Here is a 22973-nt window from a genome sequence, read left to right on the forward strand (position 1 = left end):
ACCACTAGGACATTGTGTAGATTTTCCTGTAAAACCTTGAATGGTCCTCAGAGGTTCCAAAAGGGGACTAACTGCAGGAGGAGGGTGGAACCTTACAAATACCGTAAACGACTAAGGGAAAAATAATGGGAATGTATCCATTCTCAGTTAGAAGACTACTATGCACAGTTGTACTTACCTTTCCCATTTAGTCTGTTTTTGTTTTTTAAATACCATCCCTAGGACCCTTCTGGGAATGTTGCCTTAGAGGAATGAGAAGATGGCACTAGCTGCTGGTCCAGAATCCTTCTTCCTAATCCTATCCCTCCCCCACTCCCAATTAGGAGGCCCTCATATCAAGAAGAATGCTTTCTCTCAGTCCTTTGGGGGTAATGGGGTCATTTTGTATTAGACTTTCTAAGACTCTCCCAGTTGTTGTTCAGTTGTTTTTCAGTCATGTCCAAATCTCTATGATCCCATCTGGGGTTTTCTTGGAAGAGATACTGGAGTGGTTTGCCATTTCCTTCTTCAGCTCATTTTGCAGATGAGGAAATTGAGGCAAATGGGACTAGTATTATCAAATAACATCTTGGCAAGGAAGTATCTTTTCCCCTTGAATTCGTCATAAAGTTTTCCACCATGGGGCAATCTTCCCCAGTGACAGGGGATTTAGCTCAGCAGTAAAAGATCAGACGTGAGGCTCTGAGGTTTCATCTAAGGGTAATATTGCCCCTGATTGAACCCATTCTTTACAAGAAGCATGGGGAAGAAGATAGAGCTCATACTGGAAGAAGAAAGACCTGGTTTCAAATTTTGCCTCCGATACGTGTGACTTAGTCTCTCTTTGTTGTTGTCTTCCCATCTATAAAATGGAGATGAGAGTAGTATGCACCTCATGGGACTGTTGTGAAGTACAAACAAACTTTTAAGCTCTGATTAAATATAATTTGTGATGACAATGACAATGGTGAGGTTGCTATATCTATAGAGGCAGATGGTGTTACAGTGGATAGAGAACCAGGCCTGGAGTCAGGAAGACCTGAGTTCAAATCTGACTTCAAGCCTTAGCTTTTTAATTTTTGTCAGACGTGATTTCCTAAACTTTAAAATGAAAATAGTAATGGCATCTACTTCTCAGCCTTGCTGTGAAGATCAGATGAGATAATAATTGTAAAGTGCTTAGTACAGTGCCTATGTGGTAGTGTTCAGTCATTTTTTAGCTGTGTCTGACTCTTCATGACTCTATTTTAGGCTTTTCTTGGCAAAGATACTGGAGTGGTTTGTCATTTACTTCTTCAGCTCATTTTATAAATGAGGAAACTGAGAGAAACAGGGTTAAGTGATTTGCCCGGAGCCACACAGCTAGTAACTGTCTGAAGCCAGATTTGAACTCAGGTATTCATGACTCTAGGCCTGGTGCTTTATCGACTGCATCACCAAGCTGCTGCCTGACACATAGTAGGTGCTATGTCAATGCTCATTCCCTTCCTTTCACTGATGCTGCTGTTATTGATGTTGATGATGATATATTCTGTGACTCGGCTCCTAAGGACCTACCCATGGTCCCCACAAGACTCCCCAGGGGAATACAGACATGCCACATGAACTCATGGCAGATTATCCTTCCAGAGGCATAGCAGTCAGGGAAGATAGAAGAGAAAGATAAAACTCCAGGCCATCACAGTCAAACTGATATAGACTTCTCACTGCCTTATGTGATGTTTCCATTTTCCTGTTCTCATAAGGATTGTACTGCTTGGATCAGAATAGACTAGCACTGAAGGCAGTGCAAATCTAGCTTAAACACCTTCTAAGTCTTTAGTGAGTGTCAGATGTTTATTTCTAGTACACAGCTGCAACTGAGCTCCTCTGTCCCATGCTTGTTAATAACATGATCCACTAAATTTCCTTTCTCTTGGTGAGCCAGCTTCTAGGAACCAAGATGGCAGAATGAGGCAGGAAATCACCTAAACTCTTCCAAATTCACCTCCAAACCACTATAAAATAATGCCCCAGAATGAATTCTGGAATGGCAGAACCAATAAAAACATGGGGCAAAACAACTTTCCATCCCAAGACAACTTAGAAAGTTAGCAGAAAATATGTCTCTTGCTCAGGTAAAAGCAGAATGCAGTCCAGGGCAGTCAGGGTCTGGGAAAGACAGCAGCAAGCCATGTCCCAAAAAGCCAGCAACAGACCTTGCTCTAGTGGGAGGCTTGAGCCCCAGTGTAGGTCAGTGATAGAAGCTCTGTGGCCTTGGTGAGGCACCAGTTGATTGGCCAGGCCCCCCACAGGTCCCAGTGCAGCACTAAGCAAATGGCCAGCTCCACTCCCACCCCCCCATTCCTGGTCAGTGCCATTTGAGTGACCTTGGCAAAGCAACAAGTGAGATGATAGGCCCCATAGACTCAGGCACAAGAAGCTTGGGACCATGCCCCCTTCAACCCAGGAGCAGAGTTCAACTTTAAAAGTCATGAAATAGGCTGGGAAAATGAGCAAAAAAAAAATTAGAAGCTGGGCATAGAAAGTTACTATGGTGAGAGAGAAGAACAAAACACAAACTCAGAAGAGGACAAAATGTTAAAACAGTTATAAGAAAATTCCTGGAAGAGCTCAAAAAAGATTTTAAAAATCAAATAAGAGAGGTAGAGGAAAGATTGGGAAAAGAAATGAGAGTGGTGCAAGAGAATCATGAAAAAAGAGTCAACATCTTAGAAAAAGGAAGCACAAAAATGGGAAAAGATATATAAAAATTTACCAAAGAAAACAACTCCTTAAAAAGCAGAATTGGCCAAATGGAACAGTAGGTTAAAAAGCTAACGGAGGAAAATAACTTGACCAAGATAATGGAGGAAAGGCAGTTACTTGTCTGAGCTCTCCCAAATACCTTCAAATACTTTCATAAGACAATTCCTGGAGCAGCAGAACCCACAAAAGGGCAGGGTAGAATAACTTTCCATCCAAAGACAACTTGGAAGGTGCGTAGGAAAGATCAGTCATACTGGGGTGAGAGTGGAATACAGTCCAGTGCAGGCCATGCCAGTGCAGACCCAGCTCCAGGAAACCAGGAACAGGCCTTGGGAGCCACCGAATCAACAAGAGCAGCAATTGCTTCTGGAATTCAGTCCACGGAGGGTAAGGGGATCAAACAATTGGCCAGAAAGAGATTACAGGAGTCTTTTTGCTAGGACTGAGGCAGGACTGTTGTTTTGCCCATACTTGGATCCAGGTCCCAGTCTTGGGTGGTGGTACCAGGCCAGGGAGGAGCTTTGGCACACTGCAGCTTGTAGCTACAGTGGACCTGGATGCTCCTCATAATTCTAGGGCAGAAAAGCAAGCTTGTGGCCACTTACAGACCAGACCACAGGCCAGGAGGGTAATAAACATACCTCTTCTTAAATCATACCACCTTGAAAGAACTGAAAATTTACAAATCCCTAGAAGTATCTCAGAAAATAGTTGCACAACCCCCACCTTGGGACAGTGCATCCTATACCCAATAAGCAGTGCCTTACTTTAACAAAGAGTTAAAAGTCAAGAAATAGGTTGGGAAAATGAGCAAACTGAAGAAAATAAATCCTTAAAAATTAGAATTAGATGAGTGGAAGCTAATGACTCCATGAGATAACAAGAATCAATTAAAAAATCAAAAGAATGAGAAAATTGGAAAAAAAGTGAAGTATTTCATTCAAAAAACAACTTTCCTAGAAGAAATGAAGCATGACATGGTAAATGAAATGAATGCTACATAGGAAAAAAATGTAAATCACTTAGGACAGAAGATGACCACCCTAATCCAAGAAAAAACTCCTTGGAAATTAGAGTGGACAAAACAGAAAGCAATGACTCCATGAAACTACAAGAAATATTAGAACAAAATCAAAGGAAGAAATAGAGAAAAAATAAGGTACGCACTATAAAAACAAGCAAACAAATTCTGACCCAGGAAATAGCACAGGAGATATAATCTATGACTCAACAGACTACCTGAAAACCATGACCAGAATTTTTTAAAAGGCCTGGATACCATATTTCAAGAAATCACAAATAAAAACTACTTAGACCTATTGGAAGTAAAAGATAAATTGAAAATAAGATTCTATACCCACAAGGAACCCTATGAAGAGGAAAAACTAATGACAACGCCAAAATATATAACTTCTAGGTCAGAATAAAAATACTGCAAGCATCCATGAAGGGTTAAAGAAACAAGGAAACATGGTAGGAATCACTCAAGATGTGGCAACTTCTTCTTTAAAGAAGAAGATGTGCAAAATTTTATATTCTTTTTTCTTTATTTTGGTGAAGCAATTGGAGTTCAGTGACTTCCCCAAGGTCACACAACTAGTAAGTGTCAAGTATCTGAGCCTGGATTTGAACTGAGGCCCTCCTGACTCCAGGGCCAGTGCTCTATCCACTGGGCAACCTAGCTGCCCCTAAAATTTTATATTCTTAAAGGCAAAACCAAAAGGCTTTTTAAAAAGTAGGTTACAATGCAGTAAACAGAAGGTGTTAAATGATGATGTAATGCTTCCATGCTAATAGATGAACAAGTGCCCCCTCAGAACTTTGATATCTTCAAGGGTCATAGGTAAAGTTAATTAACAAAGGCAGAAGATAGTTCTGTTGGCCATAAGAAAGGAAAGAAAAGTAATAGGGAAAGAATTATACTAAGCAAGAAAGAAGGTAGGGGGAAGGATACTTACTATTTCTTATAACTGAGGGACATAGGGACAGCTATGTGGTACAGTGGATAAAGCATTGGCCCTGGATTCAGGAGGATCTGAGTTAAAATCTGTCCTCAGATACTTGACACTTAATCGCTGTGTGACCCTAGGCAAGTCAGCTAACCCTCATTGCCCTGCCCCAACAAAAAAATCTCAGCTTGGCCACGTACTAGCTGTGTGAACCTGGACAAGTCACTTAACTCCAGTTGCCTTAAAAAATCCAGGGCCATCTCCAGTGATCTTGATGTATATCTTGCCACTGGACCCAGATGGCTCTGGAGGAGGGAGTGAGATTGGTGCACAGCCCTTCCTCACTTAAATCCAATTCACTGCAAGTCATGACATCACCCCAATGCCATGGTCCTCTTCAAGAATGAAGGACAAACAGCAACCACTGGGTGCATAAGAAGAGTATATAAGGAGACTGGAAAAGATGGCAGAGTAGAAAGAAGCAATACAATTCAGTTCTCTTATACAAGTACTTCAAATAAGATTGAGAAAGAATATTAGACCAAGTAGTGATTGGGAAATCCAAGGAGAAACCATAACAGGTTGTTTTTCTAGCTCAAGATATAAGATTTAACCCATAAGCAAATGACCAAGAGAGACCATCTCTGTCTCTCTGATCCTAGAAAATGATCTCAGACTTGGCTTGGGGAAAGTGACGAGAGCAAGGGATCGGGGGGAAAGAATCAGTGTATAGATATATCACTCCAAACCTACAAAGCCTTCCAGCTAGCTTACAGGGGACAGGCCCAGCAACAATCTACTGGAGCTACAGATAAGGTTAAGCCTGTAGTGATGTTGCCCAGATCTAAAAAACCATCAGAAGCTTGCAAAGCTCATATAAGGAGAAAAGCTATTAGACAGTACACTAGATTAAAATGCTTATATCTGCTGAAAGTTTTCAGTTTCCTGATATGAGCTGCCCCTAAGATTACTGAGAAATAGCACTCAATACCCAGAAAAGACAGTGGAGGGATTCTAGATAATACAAATCAGTCTTTTCTCCAGAAATGAGTAGAACTTGGCCCTAATTTATTGTCTAGCTTACTTTACTTAACTTCCCAATTCAGGAAGCAAGGCTGGAAGAAGGAGTAACAAGCAAACAAACAAACAAAAAGACACTAATGATAATGAGCTATAATGGAGTCATGGATGCTCAAGACAAAAATCTAGAAGAGCATAACTCCATAATATCTCCAAGTGAAGCCTCAAGGAAAAACACAGCTTAACTACAAGGCCAAGTAGAATTCTTCAAAGAATTAAGAAAGAAAACTTTTTTTAAGTTCAAATGTTATTATAAGTTAAATGAGAGCTCTAGGTGTAAGAACTAGAAACTAATTGAGAGCTCTGGAAGAAAGACTTGGAAAAACAATTTAACAACTTAGTACAATATATACAAAACCATACTCAAATAGCAGACTTCTTGAAAATTAGAATAAACCAAACAGAAATTAATGACATGAGATAGCGAGAAATATTCAAATAAAGTAAAAAAAAACTGGAAAAAATAGGGGGAAATGTAAGATATTTAAAAACAATTGACCTGGAAAACAGATCAAGAAGAAATAGTTTAAGAAGCATTAGGTTTCCTGGAAACAATAAGAAAATCTTATTATGAAATTTTCAATAAATTATAAATGAAAATTGCCTAGACCTCTTAGTACCAGAAGGCAAAGTGAAAATGAAAAGAATCCACTGATTACCACCTAAAAGAAATACTCTAAACTCCCAGAAATATCATGGGAAAATTTGAAAGCTTCCAGTTCAAACAAACAAACAAAAAAGCATAATATAGGCAGCTAGAAGGAAAGAGGTTAGGTATCAAAGAACTATAATCAAGATCACAGATGAGTTGGCAGTTACCACTGTAAAGTAAGGGAGAATTTAGAATATGGTATTCCAAAAGGTAAAGATTATAGACTTACAAGCAAGGATAACTTAGCAAAAGTGTACAACTCTAAAGAGGGAGAAACATGCATCTTTAATGGAATAGAAGACCTCTAGGAATTCTCAATTAAAAAAAAACACAAACCAGTCACTATTGATCAGAGAAATGCAAATTAAAACAACTCTGAGGTATCACCTCACACCTATCAGAGTGGCAAATATAACAAAAAAGGAAAATACAATGTTGAAGGGGATGTGGGAGAGCTGGGATGCTAATCCACTCTTGGTGGAGTTGTGAAAAGATCCAACCATTCTGGAGAGCAGTTTGGAACTATGCTCAAAGGTCTATAGAACTCTGCATAACCTTTGATCCAGCAATACCACTGATAGGTTTATATCCTGGAGACATCCCCAAAAAGAGAAAGGACCTGTTTGTACAAATATTTGTAGCAGCTCTTTTTGTGGTGGCCAAGAATAGGAAATCAAGGGAAAATCCTTCAATTGAGGAATGGCTAAACAAGCTGTGGTATATTATTGTGATGGAATATTATTGTGCTATAAGAAATAACAAGCAGGATGATTTCAGAAAAACCTGGAAAGACATGTAACTGATGTATAGTGAATTGAGCAGAACCAGGAGAACATTGTGCATAGTGACAGCAATACTGTTCCATGAAGAACTGTGAATGACAACTATTCTCAGCTATACAATGATCCAAGACAATCCCAAAGAACTAATGATGAAGCATACTATCCATCTCCAAAGAAAGAAATGATATTAATTGAACACAGATTAAAGCATGCTATTTTTCTTTTTCTTTCATTTTTTCTTTTATTCAAGTTTTCTTATACAAAATTATTAATATGGTAAGGTTTTACATAATTGTACATGTACAACCTGTATATGATTGCATACCACCTCAGGAGGGAGGAGCAGCAAGAAGAAAGAAGGGATAAAATTTGAAATTCAAAACTTTAAATAAAAAGTTTATCATCGCGGGCAGCTAGGTGGTACAGTGGATAAAGCACTGGCCCTGGATTCAGGAGGACCTGAGTTCAAATCTGGCCTCAGACACTTGACAATTACTAGCTGTGTGACCCTGGGCAAGTCACTTAACCCCGTGCCCTGCCCCCCCCAAAAATTAATTGGATCCTAAGGAATTTGGGCAAAGAACAAATTCTAGAAACAATATATAATTTCATCAAGGAAAATTACAACAATGAGGCAACATTAAAAAAAAAATCTGTGGAGACAGTTAAATCTCTCCTTGGAGAGAAAACTTATATCTAAAACAGCCTTTATCCACAAAAGAATTAATACATCAAAGAATTGGACATGCAATTTAAACAAATAAAAAACTCACAAATTTGAAAACATTAATTGAACACCAAAATGGAAATTCTGAAAGAATCAAAGAAAGTTTTAACAAATTTGAAAGCAAAATACCATTGAATTAAAAAAATAAAACTATCTATGAAGTAGGAGCTATTTTTAAAGTGACAAAATAGAAAATAAATTGAATGAATAAGCATAGGTAAAAAGGAAACAAAATGATCACTTTTTCTTTCTTTTTGTTTTTGTTTTTTGTTTTTAGTGAGGCAGTTGGGGTTAAGTGACTTGCCCAAGGTCACACAGTTAGTAAGTGTTAAGTGTCTGAGGCCGGATTTGGACTCAGGTACTCCTGACTCCAGGGTTGGTGCTCTATCTGCTGCGCCACCTAGCTGCCCCACAAAATGATCACTTTTTGCAGATGATATACTGATTCACTTAGAAAACCTCAGAATCAAATAACATTAATTGCAACAATGAATAATTTTTGCAAAGTTGGAAAACAACCCATAACTCACCATAATTTCTACATAATACTGTCTTTACCCTCCCCCTCCCCAAGGGGAAAAAACAGCAAGAAGAAATGTAAGATGTTCCAACATGTCTGGAATAGTCTCTCTCTTTATATCTGCCTCCTGGCTTCCTTCAAATCTCAGCTAAAATCTAACTTTCTGTGAGAAACCTTTCCTGATCCCTCTTTTTTTTTTTTTTTTTTAGTGAGGCAATTGGGGTTAAGTGACTTGCCCAGGGTCACACAGCTAGTAAGTGTTAAGTGTCTGAGGCCGGATTTGAACTCAGGTACTCCTGACTCCAGGGCCGGTGCTCTATCCACTGCGCCACCTAGCTGCCCCTCCTGATCCCTCTTAATGATAGGGTCTTCCCTTTGCTTATTATCTCCAATGTATTGACATTATTGCTATCATTATTATTTTTATTATTTCTGTTTTATAGATATAATGAAAATGCTCAGAGAAATTATCTAAGCAAGGAAACTGTTTACAGAAGTTATATGACTTGCCTATGTATCAGCAAATGGTAGAAACAATCCTAGGGTTTTGACTAGATATTCTTGCTAGTATGGATTGAAAAAAATATAAACCAAGTCAGTAAAGATAGGTCCCTGGAATCTATAGAATAGCTACCACAGTTGCGAAAAGTATTTACTTGAAACTTTTCTCATAGAATTATGCCAAGTGCCAAATAACCAGTGAAAGAAATGAGTTAACTATAACAAGATAACAACAACAGGGGCAGCTAGGTGGCGAAGTGGATAGAGACCCTGGGCAAGTCACTTAACCTCAATTGCCTCACCAAAAAACCAAACCAAAACAAAACCCAAGATAACAACAACAAATCACATTTCTTTAATACCTTAAGGTTTTCAAAATACTTTACAAATATTATCTGTGAGGTAGGAGTTATTATTATTCCCATTTTACAGATGAGGAAACTGAGGCAGACAGCAGTAAAGTGATCTGTCTAGAGTCACATAGTGAGTGTCTAAGGCAGGATTTGAACCCAGCTCTTCCTCACTCTAGGTCCAGCACTTTATATACTAGTTGCCTAACAAATCATTTCAAAGCTAGATTAGCCATAATTGCTGAAATGTAAGGTCAATAAATTCCTTCAGGGCTATCCCTGAGCAAAACAATGGAATAATTCAGCAAATACTTTACCACCACCACTACCACTCCCACCCCTACCTCCACCACTCTCTAAACACCTGAAACTCCTTGCTTACTCTCATTCCTTCCCCATTTATCCCCCCCCCCTTTTTTGGAGCTTATCCATCTGTACTATATCTCTTATTCTCAAGGATGTTTTTTGTGCTTTGGTAGTAATGCTTAAGTGACTGACAAGCTCATGCTAATGAGTTTGCAGGAGGATACTCAGGATAACATACTCAGATATACAAATGGATTTGTAATCTCATTGATTTGGAAGTTTTCTCCAATGAACCAAGCCCCAACTCATTCATGCCTACCCAGCCCTCTTGTCCATGGCTTCCCATATGTTTGTCACAGTGAGTCCATTCAACTTGCTGGAGGCCTTCCTTACTTTCTCTTCATGTTAAAACATATTAGTAGAATACACTGGCTGTCCAACACTCATTCCTCAGCCTTAACACCAGATCCATCTTCCTTTCTCATCATATAATTCCTTTATAACACCTTTTATTCCTGCTCTTCAAAGTTCCTCACTGGTCATATGCTTGGCTTGCTCATACTACCCACCATGCAATTCTTCATTTCCCTTTGCATGGTAATCATTTTTTAATTCTTTGCAGATAGTAGATTCATTGCCATGCAAGAACATCACTGGAATATTTGTATTTAAAAATGCGGGTCTTTCTTGGCTTTCACGGGAAGCCTTGGATTGTTAAAATACTAATTAATATGAGCCTTCTAAAACTGATGGATTAATCTTAAGGACGAATTCCAATGGGAATCTCAAGCTGACTAGCAAAGGACACACTGAGGAAGAAGCAAAGGTGTTTAATTCCCCTCTCAGACCAAAATACAATGGTAGCTACCAGTATAATCACTGAATTTGGGGGTTGGTGGAAACCTCCATAATTCTCTAGCCCTTACCCCTACCCAAAGCACAAGTGTTATAGAATATGCAGCCTTCATTTGACCTCTAATAAAAGGAAACTTTGAGGTAGCCCATTCTACTTTTGGACAGCTCTAATTTGTAGGAAGGAGGGAGGGATGGAGGGAAGGAAGATGAAAAGCAGCATTTTTATACCCACCAACTGATGGTCAAAAAAATCAACTTTGTTTTCATTAGGAATAAGATAAGGAATTAAATTACAAGCTTTCTTCTTCCTCCCTTGCAGTTATATAATTATAAAAACAAAATAGATATGGATCCATTTGTAAGCGGCAATGTGGTAATCTAACCACTAGAGGACTCTGTTTGTCAATTTATCATAGCATCGTGTAAATCCATGTTATAGGATGATAGAGTTGAAAAGGACATTAGAGGCCACTGAGTCTAATCTCATAATTGTACAGATAAAGAAGCTGAGGCCAAGAGTCATAAAACTGACTTATTCCAAATCACATAATCAGTATTTTCTCTCACTTTATTGGACAAATGAATTTCTTAAACATATATTGAGTGGAAGTCACTAATATACTGGAAAGAAAAGGAAAGGAAAGGAAATTGGCTAAATTAGAAACATTCATATCATATTTTAAACAGATGTCAATTTTTTTGTTTGCTTTTTAAAAGCAAGAATAAGCAATAAATATTTTCTGGGTTCACAGAGTCATCGTGCTAGGTTCCCTCTCACTCAAACTGAACTACCAAGGGTCCATCTTTGTGGATTCATCCCACTTCTAATCCCAGAACTGATTCAATAGCTTCAAATTAACTTGTGAAATGGACTCGTAATAATAAGCTCAATTTGATGCAATGGAAAGAACACTGGTGTTGCAGTTAGAGTCCAGTCAAAAAATGTCTATTAAGCATTATATTCCAGACACTGGACTAAACCATAGGAATACAAATAAATGCAAGACAAACAACACCCCCCCCCCAAAAAAAAAAGGAAAAAAAAAGGATAGTCCCTAACTCAAAGACTTTACATTCTTTTTTTCTTTTCTTTTTTTTAAGACTTTACATTCTAATGGGAGAAGACTATACAGAAAAGGGAACTGAAAAAACGGAAGGAGCATGGAGAGAGTCAGAAGTGGAGCCAGAAGAGTAGGAAAGTGAACATGGCTGGCTTGGACACTTTCTCTAAATGGAGGATCTCAGAACTCACCTATGGAAAGAGGAGGGAAAAAGAGGAAGAAAAGAAATTTATGTGATAATTTTATTGTATATTTGAAAGGAATAGCAAGTTGTGCATAGTAGGTTTGCAGTTTCATGTGCAATCGTCTTTTTTATTATATTGTACTATGTTATGGAAATGCTTTTTTATTCCATAAATGACAAATAAAATAATTTTGTTTAAAAAGGAAGGGGCTGGAATCCCTACTCTTCTATTTAATACTTGCATGACTTTGGAAAAGTAATGTTATCTCTCTAGGCTTCAATGATCTCATTTGTAAGATGAAAAGGTTGGACTAAATGGATTTGGGCTCAAAACCCACCTCTGACAATTAGAACCTAAATGATCTTGGGCAGGTCCCTTAACCTCAATGGACTTCAGTTTATTTCTAAACTGAGGGGATTGGACTAGATGTCTTCTGAAGTCCCTTATACCTCTAAATCTATGATTTAAAATCTGTGATTTTATGATCTTTAAGAGCCCTTTCAATTCTAAATCAATGACCCTAATTCATCAAATTCAAGAAATATTTATAGAACGCTTTGTGTACAGAGCAGTGTGCTGGGTCCTATAAATAACTTCTCTAGCCAAAGCCTAGTTTTTTGGCCAGTTAATGCCATGGTTGATTTTTCAGCAAGACAGAGTTCCCAGGTTCCCCATAATCTGGAGGTCTCCAAATAACTCCCCAGGAAATTGTATTTGAACCATCTCCATTTGAACCAGATGATAGGAAATAAGGTGGCTCTTGTAAGAATTTTTGGCAGTAGGTAAAATTTCTATTTTATTGGGTTCTCTGACTTCCCGCCATCCCTTTCTTATGCTTAAAGCTTTCTCCCTTTTCCTCCTTTATCAGTTCAAATATCTTTCTGATACTAGCCATTTAAACTTTACTGTTGTTGATGATTCATTTCAGTCATGTCTTACTCTTTGTGACCCCATCTGGAGTTTTTTTGGCAAAGATACTGAAATGGTTTACCAATTCCTTCTCTAGATCACTTTACAGAGGAGGAAACTGAGGCAAACAGGGTGAAGTGACTTGCCCAGGGTGACATACCTAGTAAGTGTATGAAGCCAGATTTTACCTCATCATGACTCCAGGCCTGGCACTCTACTGTGCCACCTAGTAAGATTTACTGTAAGTTTTATATATAACACTTTACCTCTGAGCAATAAACAGCTTTCTGTCTAGCAAAAGAAATTTCAGGAAACAAAGAAGGGAGGGGGAAGCTAGGTGGCGCAGTGGATAGAGCACTGGCCCTGGATTCAGGAGGACCTGAGTTCAAATTCGGCCTCAGACCCTTTACATTTACTAGCTGTGTGACCCCAACAAGTCACTTAACTCCAATTGCCTCACCAAAAAAAAAAGAAAAAGAAAAAAGAGTTTATTTAAAAAAAAAAGAGGGGAAGTATTGCTCTTTCCTGAAATTGTGCCAATTCTATTTCTAATGCCAGCCAAGGTATAGTGATAAGCACTGGGTTTGAAGTACAAGAACTTGAATTTAAATTATGGTTCTGCTCTATGTTACCTTGTGACCTTGGACAAAGTCATTTCACCATTTCTGGATCTCATTTTTCTGAGAAATCTCTAAGATTCCTTCTAGTTCTAAATTCTATGACTCCTGAAAGTAAGCCTGATTTATTACCTTTATGGTGACCTATAAGCCATAGGTGATCAAGGATTTGTCCATGTTTCTTCTTTTTAAAAAAATTTATTTTATTTTAAATTTATGGAATAAAACAAACATAGTATAATTAAAAACATGATTGCACATGAAACTGCAAATGTACAACTTTGCTATTCATTTTAAATATGCAATAAAGTTATCATGCAATTTTTTTCTTTTTTCCTCTCCCCCACCCTAGAGATGGCTACCAATAGATACACACACACACGCACACGCACACACACACACACACATAATTATTCTATACATACTTCTATTTATCAATTCTTTCTCTGGATATAGATAGCAGCTTTCTTCATATTTCTTTTGTAGCTAATTTGGGTATTTACAATAATCAAAATGATTTATTCATTCAAAGTTGTTCTCAAAACAATATTTTTATTGCTGTAAACAATGTTCTCTTAGTTCTGCTCATTTCACTCTTCATTATTGTGTTCAAGTCTATCCATGTTTTTCTAAGATCACTGAGCTAATCATTTCTTATAGCACAAAAGTATTCCATAACAGTCACATACCACAACTTATTTGGTCATTCCCCAATTGACGGGCATCCCTGCAATTTCCAGTTCTTTACCACCGCAAAGAGAGCTGCTATAAATATTTTAGAATATATAGGTTCTTTTCCTTTTCCCCTGATCATTTTTAGAAATAGACCTAGTAGAGGTATTGCTGGGTCAAAAGGCATAGGCAGTTTAATAACTCTTTGGGAATAATTCCAGATTGCTCTCCAAAATGGTTGGATCAGATCACAATTACACCAGCAATGAATTAGTGTCCTAGTTTTTCCACATTCAATCCATTTGTCACTTCCCCTTCACTCATTTTAACTAATTTTAAAGGTGTAAAATGATATATTAAGGTTGTTTTAATTTGCATTTACCTAATCAATAGTGATTTAGAGTTTTTTTCCACAGGCTTCTTCTATTCCTCTTTTCATACCTCTCTCCCTCCCTCTCTATCTCCCTTTCTCTCTCTTTCTCTTTCTGTCACACATACATACATATACATGCATGTACTCATGCACACAGGCCCATGCTTGCGGCATCCCAGGAGATGAGGAGTCAAAAGCAGGAGCTACTCAAAGAAAGACATGTATTGGGTTGTTACTTAGAATCCACCCTAAACAAGACAACTAGCCTGGTCCATAGTTTGTTAGAAAGCTGGTTCCTAAATAAATTCTGACTAGAAATGATTTAGGAATTGGAAGTTAATTGGTTAGTTATGTGGATTTCCTAACCCTAAGTTGCTTAGAGACTCCTGAGAGAGATGCTGCCCATGCTGACCAAGAAATACAGTTCTAAAACTAGACAGGTCTGACAGCACTAGTAGGTGACTCTGGCTTTCTGTTCCAAAAAGCTTGGCTTGGGCAAGAAGTTTTCTCCTAAGAAGAAATGGCCATTTCATTTCAGTCAAGGCTTGGAGAAGCAAGCAAACATGCCTAGCCTTATAGATGTGTAAGTACTCAACCTTTTCTTAAAGAGCTATAATTCAATGCCACTACAAGGTCTGTATCCCAAAGAGATCAAAGGAAAAGGAAAAGGACCCACACGTACAAAAAGATTTATAGCAGTTCTTTTTGTGGTGACAAAGAATTGGACATTGAGGGGATATCCATCGATTGGGGAACAACTAAACAAGTTGTGGTGTATGATTGTGATGAAACATTATTGTGCTATAAGAAATGATGAGCAGGATGGTTGCAGAAAAACTTTGGAAGACCTATGTGAACTCACTCAAAGCAAAGTGAGTAGAACCAGGAGGTTATTGTATACAGTAACAGCAATATTGTAAAGATAATAAACTATGAAAGACTTAGCTATTCTGATCAATACAATGATCCAAAGGACTCATGATGAAAAATACTAACCACCTGTAGAGAGAGAACTGATTAACTCTGAGCGTAAGTTGAAGTATAATTTTTCTCACTTTGCTTTTCTTGCTTTTTTTGTGTGATATGGCTAATACGGAAATATGTTTTATATGATTTCACATATATAATTGATAACATATTGCTTGCCTTCCCAGTGAGTAGGGGAGAGGCTTAAGGAAAGGAGAAAATTAGGAATTCAAATTTTTTTAATGTTAAATTTAAAAAATAAAAGAGCTATTGTAGAAAAGCCTCTGGGCTTTAAGCTACAGTAGTAATGGCAGGCCACACACCTCCTCATGTGAGGAAGAGGTAGAAACTCAGTTGAGCTTCACTGGCTGAAACCCAAATCTAAAAGCACAGAAGCCCTACAAACCTTTGGTCAGGGAAGAGACATCTAGTTGTGATTAGCAGCAATTGTACAACCAGCAGAGAAATGTATAGAAGAAAGTACATCACACCTATTGTACACCTAGGTGAGAAAACTCATAACTCATGAGATGAGAGGGGAGCATATGCAGCAGGGGCCCCATGACATCAGCAGAGATACTGTTGGCTCTGTAGCAACAGTGCTACATAGAGGCATGAGTTGCTTCTCTAGACAAAAGGGTGTGCCCTATATGTGTCCATGCTTTCAAGGAATGTTGTGGGTACATTCCAAGCTTGAGAGAGAAATGGTTCAAAGTTACTTTTCTTACTCTGCTATTTCTTTAAGTGTCTCTGCTTAAAAAAAAAAAACAAAATTATGATCTCTGGATGATTAGTAAAGGTAAAAAGACTAGTAGGAACTTGTGAGCTTGGGTTTGGGTGGATATGGACCAATAGAGTACTTTTTATAAAAAAATTAGTTAACTGATTAATGTTTGACATTCATGTTTAAAAATTTTGAGTTCCAAATTCTCTCTTCCTTCAATCCCTCCCTCCCTCATTGAGAAAGTAAGCAATGATATCAATTATATATGTGAAATTATGTGAGACATATTTCCATATTGGCCATATTGTGGGGAAAAAGCAAGAAAAATAAAGTAAAAAAAATATATACTTCAATCTCCACTCAGAGTGCATCAGTTTTCCCCACTACTCTGGAGCTAGATAGCATTTTTCATCATGAGTCTTTTGAAATTGTCTTGGATCATTGCATTGATCAGAATAGCTAAGACTTTCACAGGTGGTCATCATTACAATGCTGCTGTTTCTGTGTACTATGTTCTCCTGTTTCTGCTCATTTCACTTTTCATCAGTTCATATAAGTCTTCCTAGGTTTTTCTGAAACTATATTACTCACCATTTCTTATAGTACAATAGTATTCCATCATAATCATACACTACAACTTGTTCAGCTATTCCCTAATTAATGGACATCCACTCAACTTCCAATTCTTTGCCTCCGAAAAAAGAGCTGCTAATAAATCTTTTTGTACATATAAGTCCTTTTCCTTTTCCTTTGATCTCTTTGGGATACAGACCTAATAGTGGTATTTTTTTTTATTTTTTATTTAGCATATTATTTTCCCCAGTTACATGTAAAAAACAATTTTAACAACCATTTAAAAACTTTGAGTTCCAAATTTCTCCCTTCCTCCTTCCCCATTCTCCTTTGAGAAAGTAAGCAGTTCAGTATAAGTTATACATGTGCAGTCATGAAAAAACATTTTTACATTAGTCATGTTATGAAAGAAAACAGACAAAAAAACCTCAAGAAAAATAAAATAGAAAAAAGTATGCTTCAATCTGTATTCAGACACCAGCAGTTCTTTCTTTGGGGATGGATAGCATTTTTCATTGTAAGTACTTCAGAACTGTCTTGGATTGTTATATTTCTGAGAATAGCTGTCATTCACAGCTAATCATCCCACAAAATTGCTGTTACTTTGTACACAGTACATTCCACTTTGCATCAGCTCATGTAAGTCTTTCCAGATTTTTCTGAGAGCATCCTGTTCATCATTTTTTATAGCATAATAGTATTCCAACATAATCACATACCACAATTTGTTTAGCCATTCCTCAACTGATGGTCATCCCCTCAATTTCCAATTATTTGCCACCAGAAAAGAGAAGCTATAAAATTTTTGTACATATAGTTCCTTTTCTTTTTCTTTTTTTTAAATCTCTTTTTGGATACAGACCTACTAATGGTATTGCTAAGTCAAAAAGTCTGCATGGTCTTTTGGGAATAATTCCAAATTACTCTATAGAATGGTCGAATCAGTTTACAACTCCACCAATAGTACATTAATGTCTCATTTTCCTCATATCCCCTACAATAGTTGTCATTTTCCTCTGCTGTCCTATTATCTAATCCAATAGGTGTGAGGTAGTATCCTAGAATTTTTGATTTGCATCTTCCCAATCAATAGTTAGAATTTTTTGTTCTCATTTGGCTATAGATAGTTTTGATTACTTCATCTGACAACTGTTCATATCTTTTGATCATTTGTCAATTGGGAAATGGCTCTTATTTTAATACATTTGACTCAGTTCTCTATATCTTTGAGAAATGAGGCCTTTATCAGACAAACTTGCCTCAAATTTTTTCAGTTACTATTGTTACTTCCTTCCATCCTATTCCCTCCCCATGCTATCTCCTTTCACCCAATCCCTCCTCAAAAGTGTTTTGTTTCTGACTACCCTCTTCCCTAATCATCCCTCCCTTCTATTACCCACCCCCAATCCCCTTCCCCTCCTACTTTACTGCAGGGTAAGATATATTTCTTTATTCAATTTTGTATGTTATTCCTTCTTTGAGTCAATTCTGATGAAAGTAAGGTGCACGCACTCCCCTTCACCTCCCCCATCTTCCCCTCCACTCTATAAGCTTTTTCTTGATTCTTCTTTGTGAGGTAATTTACTCCATTCCATCTCTCCCTTTCCCTTTCTCCCAGTTCATTCTTCTCTCACCTCTTAATTTTATTTCTTTAAATATCCCTTCATATTCAACTCATATCTGTGTCCTCTGTCTATATTTACTCCATCCAACTGCCCTAATAATGAGACAGTTCTTATGAATTACAACTATTATCTTCCCATGTAGGAATGTAAGCAGTCAACCTTTAAAAATCTTTAGTGATTTCCCTTTCTTTTTTATTTTATAAGGTTTCTCTTGAGTCTTGTATTTGAAGGTCAAATTTTCTACTCAGCTCAGGTATTTTCATCAAGAATGCCTGAAAATTCTCTCTTTCATCAAATGCCCATTTTTTTCCCCTGAAAGATTGTTTATACTCAGTTTTGCTGGGTAGGTGATTCTTGATTTTAACCCCAGTTCCTTTGCCCTTTGGAATATCATATTCCAAGCCCTCCAATCCTTTAATGTAGAAGCTGCTAAATCTTACTGTTATCCTGACTGCAGCTCCACAATACTTGAATTGTTTCTTTTTGGCTGCTTGCAATATTTTCTCCTTGATTGGGGAGCTCTGAAATTTGGCTATAATATTCCTGTGAGTTTTCATTTTGGGATCTCTTTCAGGAGATGATTGATGGATTCTTTAAAGATTTATTCTACCCTCTAGTTGTAGAATTTTAGGGTAGTTTTTCTTGACAATTTCTCAGAAGATGGTGTCTAGGCTTTTCTTTTGATCATGACTTTTTCATGTAGTCCAATAATTTTCAAATTATCTTTCCTGGAACTATTTTCCAGTTCAGTTGTTTCTCCAATGTGATATTTCACATCGTCTTCTATTTTTTCATTTTGTTTTATTTTTTCTTGATTTCTCATAAAGTCATTAGCTTCCATTTGATAAATTCTAATTTTTAAGGAGTTATTTTCTTCAGTGAGTTTTTGTACTTCCTTTTCCATTTGGCCAGTTTGGCTTTTCACGACATTCTTTTCCTCATTGGCTTTTTGTACCTTTTTTTTTTTTTTTTTTTTACTATTTGGCTTAATCTGTTTTTAAGGCGTTATTTTCTTTAGTATTTATGTGTGTCCTTTACCAAGCTGTTGACTTTTTTACATGATTTTCTTGCATCATTCTCATTTCTTTTCCAATATTTTCCTCTATCTCTCTTACTTTATTTTCAAAGTTTTTTTGAGCCTTTCCATGGCCACTCCTATTTTTCTTGGAGGCCTTGGATATAGGAACTTTGACTGTTATTTTCTTCTGAGGGTGTATTTTGATCTTCCTTGTCACCACAGTAACTTTCTATAGTCTGATTAGTTCACTCATTTTTCCAACCTATTTCTTGACTTTTAACTCTTTTACACAAAAAGAAAATAGTGGATGTTGAAGAAGATGTGGGAAAACAGGGATGATATTCCACTGTTGGAGTTGTGCACTGATCCAACCATTCTGGAGAGCAATTTGGAATTCTATCCAAAGGGCTATTGAACTGTGCATGCCTATCCAGAAATACCACTGCTAGGTTTATATCTCAACGACATCCCCCAAAAGAGAAAAAGACCTATAGGTGTAAGAAATATTTGTAGCAGCTCTTTTTGAAGTGGCTAAGAATTGGACATCAAAGGCATGCCCATTAATTGGGTAATAGCAAAATGACTAATATGGTAATGTTTTATATAATTGCACATGTATAACCTATATCTAATTGTTTACCACCTGAAGGAGTGGGCAAAGGAGGAAGGGAAGGAGGGATAGATTTTGGAACTCAAAACTATATATATATATATATATATATATATATGTGTGTGTGTGTGTGTGTGTGTGTGTGTGTGTGCGTGTGTGTGTGTGTGTGTGTGTAAAATAAAGTAGGCTTCTACTTCCAGGGTGGAGGGTGCACTGTCCCAAACTTCAGGGGGTTTGTACAGCTATTTTCAGAGAAACTTCTAGGGACCTGTAAGTTTTCAATTCTTCCAAGGTGGTATGATCTAAGGAGAGGTGTGTTTACTACTCTCCTGGCCTGTGCTCTGGTCTGTGAGCAACCACAAGCCCTCTTTTCTGTCTTGGAACTGTGAAGAGGTTCCCTGCTCCACTGCAGCTGCAAACTCTGGGGTGCTAGTGCTCCTCCCCATGCTGGGATTGCCACCCAGGACTGTGACCCAGATCCAAGTATGGGCAAAGCAACAGATTCCTACCTTAGTGCTAGATTCCTATAATCTCCTTCTAGCCAGTTTGACCATTTTACCATCTGTGGGTTGAGAGTTCCAGAAACAGTCGCTGCCACTGCTGATTCTGTGGCTCCCAAGGTCCTGGGACCCTGGTCCTGGTCTGTTGGGACTGGGGCGGGGGTTGTGCTGGTGCAGACTGTGCTAGACTATGCTCCACTCTCATCCCAGTACAATACTTTTCCCTCTGACCTTTTAGTTGTCTTTGGCTAGAAAATTATTTCACTCTGTCCTTCTGTGGGTTCTGCTGCTCCAGGAATTATCTTATGGCATTATTTAAAGGTATTTGGAGGGGTCTTGGGGAAAGCTCAGGGGAATCACTGCCTTTCCTCTGCAACCTTGGCTCTATCTCTTCCTAGTAGTGGTATTGCTGGGCCAAAGAGTATGCAGAATTTTGGGAAATATTCCAAATTCCAAATCTCCAGAATGGGTGGACCAGTTCACAACTCCACCAACAATGTAGTGGTGTTCCAATTTTTCCACATTCCCTCCAGTATTTTTGTGATTTTTCCTTTTCTATCATTAGTCAATGTGATAGGTATGAAGACATTAAGAACATTTTTTATATGACTATAGATAACTTTGGTTTCTTCTTTGGAAAATTGTCTGTTCATATCCTTTGATCATTTATCATTTTGGGAATAAATCTTATTTTTATATATTTGACTCAGTTCCCTGTTTATTTTAGAAATGAGGCCTTTATTAGAGAAACTTGCTATAAAAATAAATTTACCCCTCTTTCCTGCTTTCCTTCTAGTTTTGGCTTCAACCAATAGAGTACTTTGACCTTTTCTGGAAAACTCATGAGTTGAGGGCTATGCTTCATGCTACTACACAAGGAAAATGTGACAAAGAGAATTGAAGTAACTTGCCCCAAGTCTCAGATAAGCTAGGTGGCACAGTAAATAGAGCTTTGGGCCTTAAGTCAGGAAGACAAGAGTTCAAATCCAGCTTCAGGAACCTATACTAGCTGTGACCCCCTAAGCAAGTCACACTTTTTACCTCATTTCCCTCATTTGTAAAATGAGCTGGAGCAGGAAAACCAAAGTTTCATAAGCAATGAGACAATGTTGGCATTTAACTCAGGTCCTCTGACTATATTACTACTTTACTGTTTACTATTTTACTGTTCTCTGAATCCATTATCAATTCAGAATTGAGTTTCACTAAGCATAATAAACATGACTAATTATTTCCATTAACTCCAAATTATTTTTCTCTACCATTAGAGAAGTAGCATGGTGTAGGGCATTAGCTTAAGAGTTCCCCTCTGATATTTACTAAGTGTGATCTTGGGTACTTCATTTAACCTCTGGGTGGCTGCTTGTTTTTCATTTTTTCACTTGTGTTGGACTCTTCATGACCCCATTTGGGGTATTCTTGTCAAAGATACTGGAATGGTTTGCCACTTCCTCCTCTAGGTAATTTCATAGATAAGGAAACTGAGGCAAATGGGGTAAGGTGACTTGCCCAGGGTCACACAGCTGGTAAGTTCCCATTTACTCATATGCAAAACAAGGGGATTAGATTCAGTGGTCTTTAAGGTCCTTTTTAGCTCTAGATCTTTGATTAGAGGTAGAATGGCAGAGTGGAAAGAGCTATGAATTCAGGGTCAAAGGCATAGGTTTCAATCCTGGCTTTCCTTATTTGTTACCTGTGCCCAAGTTTTCTCACACATTAAAATGAAGGCATTGGACTAGATGACTTCTAAAGTCTTTTCCAGTTTCGTGAAACTAAAAGAATATAATTAAGTCTCTTAATTTAATGTTTAAACTTAAGACCATATTCCTATGGACTTATTTATATATTCATTGTATGCATTCTGTTATGTAGTCTGTTTCACTTTGACATTATTTCATATATAAATTTCCATACAACACTATAGTCTGTATTCCTGCCATTTTTAGTAGCTACGGAGTATTCCATCATGTTAATAGACCACAGTTTGCTTTGGGCTCTTTAATTTATGACAGAGTAGGCTTGAGAGGTCAGGATGAAAAGAGACACTTCCAGTCCCTGCCAATGTGGCTTCATTCCAGAGAACAGAGGATGAATGCAGTCATCAGCCATGGAGGAAACGACATCAGACACAGGTCCCAATGCCCCCGGGAAGAATTACACCACATGACCAGACTGAAGACTTGCTGGTGGATTTTCATAGTAAAACCACAGGTTAGAACAGAGTGCGTCACCAGGACCAAAGATTAATCAAGGGCCTTTTTCTAGAGACTAATCATGAGTGACCCCCCTGGGAATGAATGCTGGCTCATTCAATGCTGGAGGCTGTCTGCTTACCCGTGTAATACTTGGGCTTTTAATGCCTACCATTGGCACATGATAAGCACCACAGAGGAGGAGGATATGAGATTACTCACATGCATCCTGTGTGTCAACTTTGGTTTAAGTTCACTCACTAAATTTAAACAGTCATCTGATTACCCTAGTTTCATTCTGAAATCCCAGACAGTATTCTGATACTGATAGATTCTGTGTTGACTCTTCCTCAGGAAGAATTCCTTTCACCACTCTAATTTGATCTTACTGAAGCTCTTGGCTTTTAACTTAGATTCCCATGATTATCTTGGGTCTATTCACTCTTGAGGGGGAAAAAACACACCCTATTTTTAAAAACAGTAAACTGTATTAGACACA

The sequence above is a fragment of the Dromiciops gliroides genome, chromosome 3, assembly GCF_019393635.1.
Source record: "Dromiciops gliroides isolate mDroGli1 chromosome 3, mDroGli1.pri, whole genome shotgun sequence".
NCBI classification, from domain to species: domain Eukaryota; kingdom Metazoa; phylum Chordata; class Mammalia; order Microbiotheria; family Microbiotheriidae; genus Dromiciops; species Dromiciops gliroides.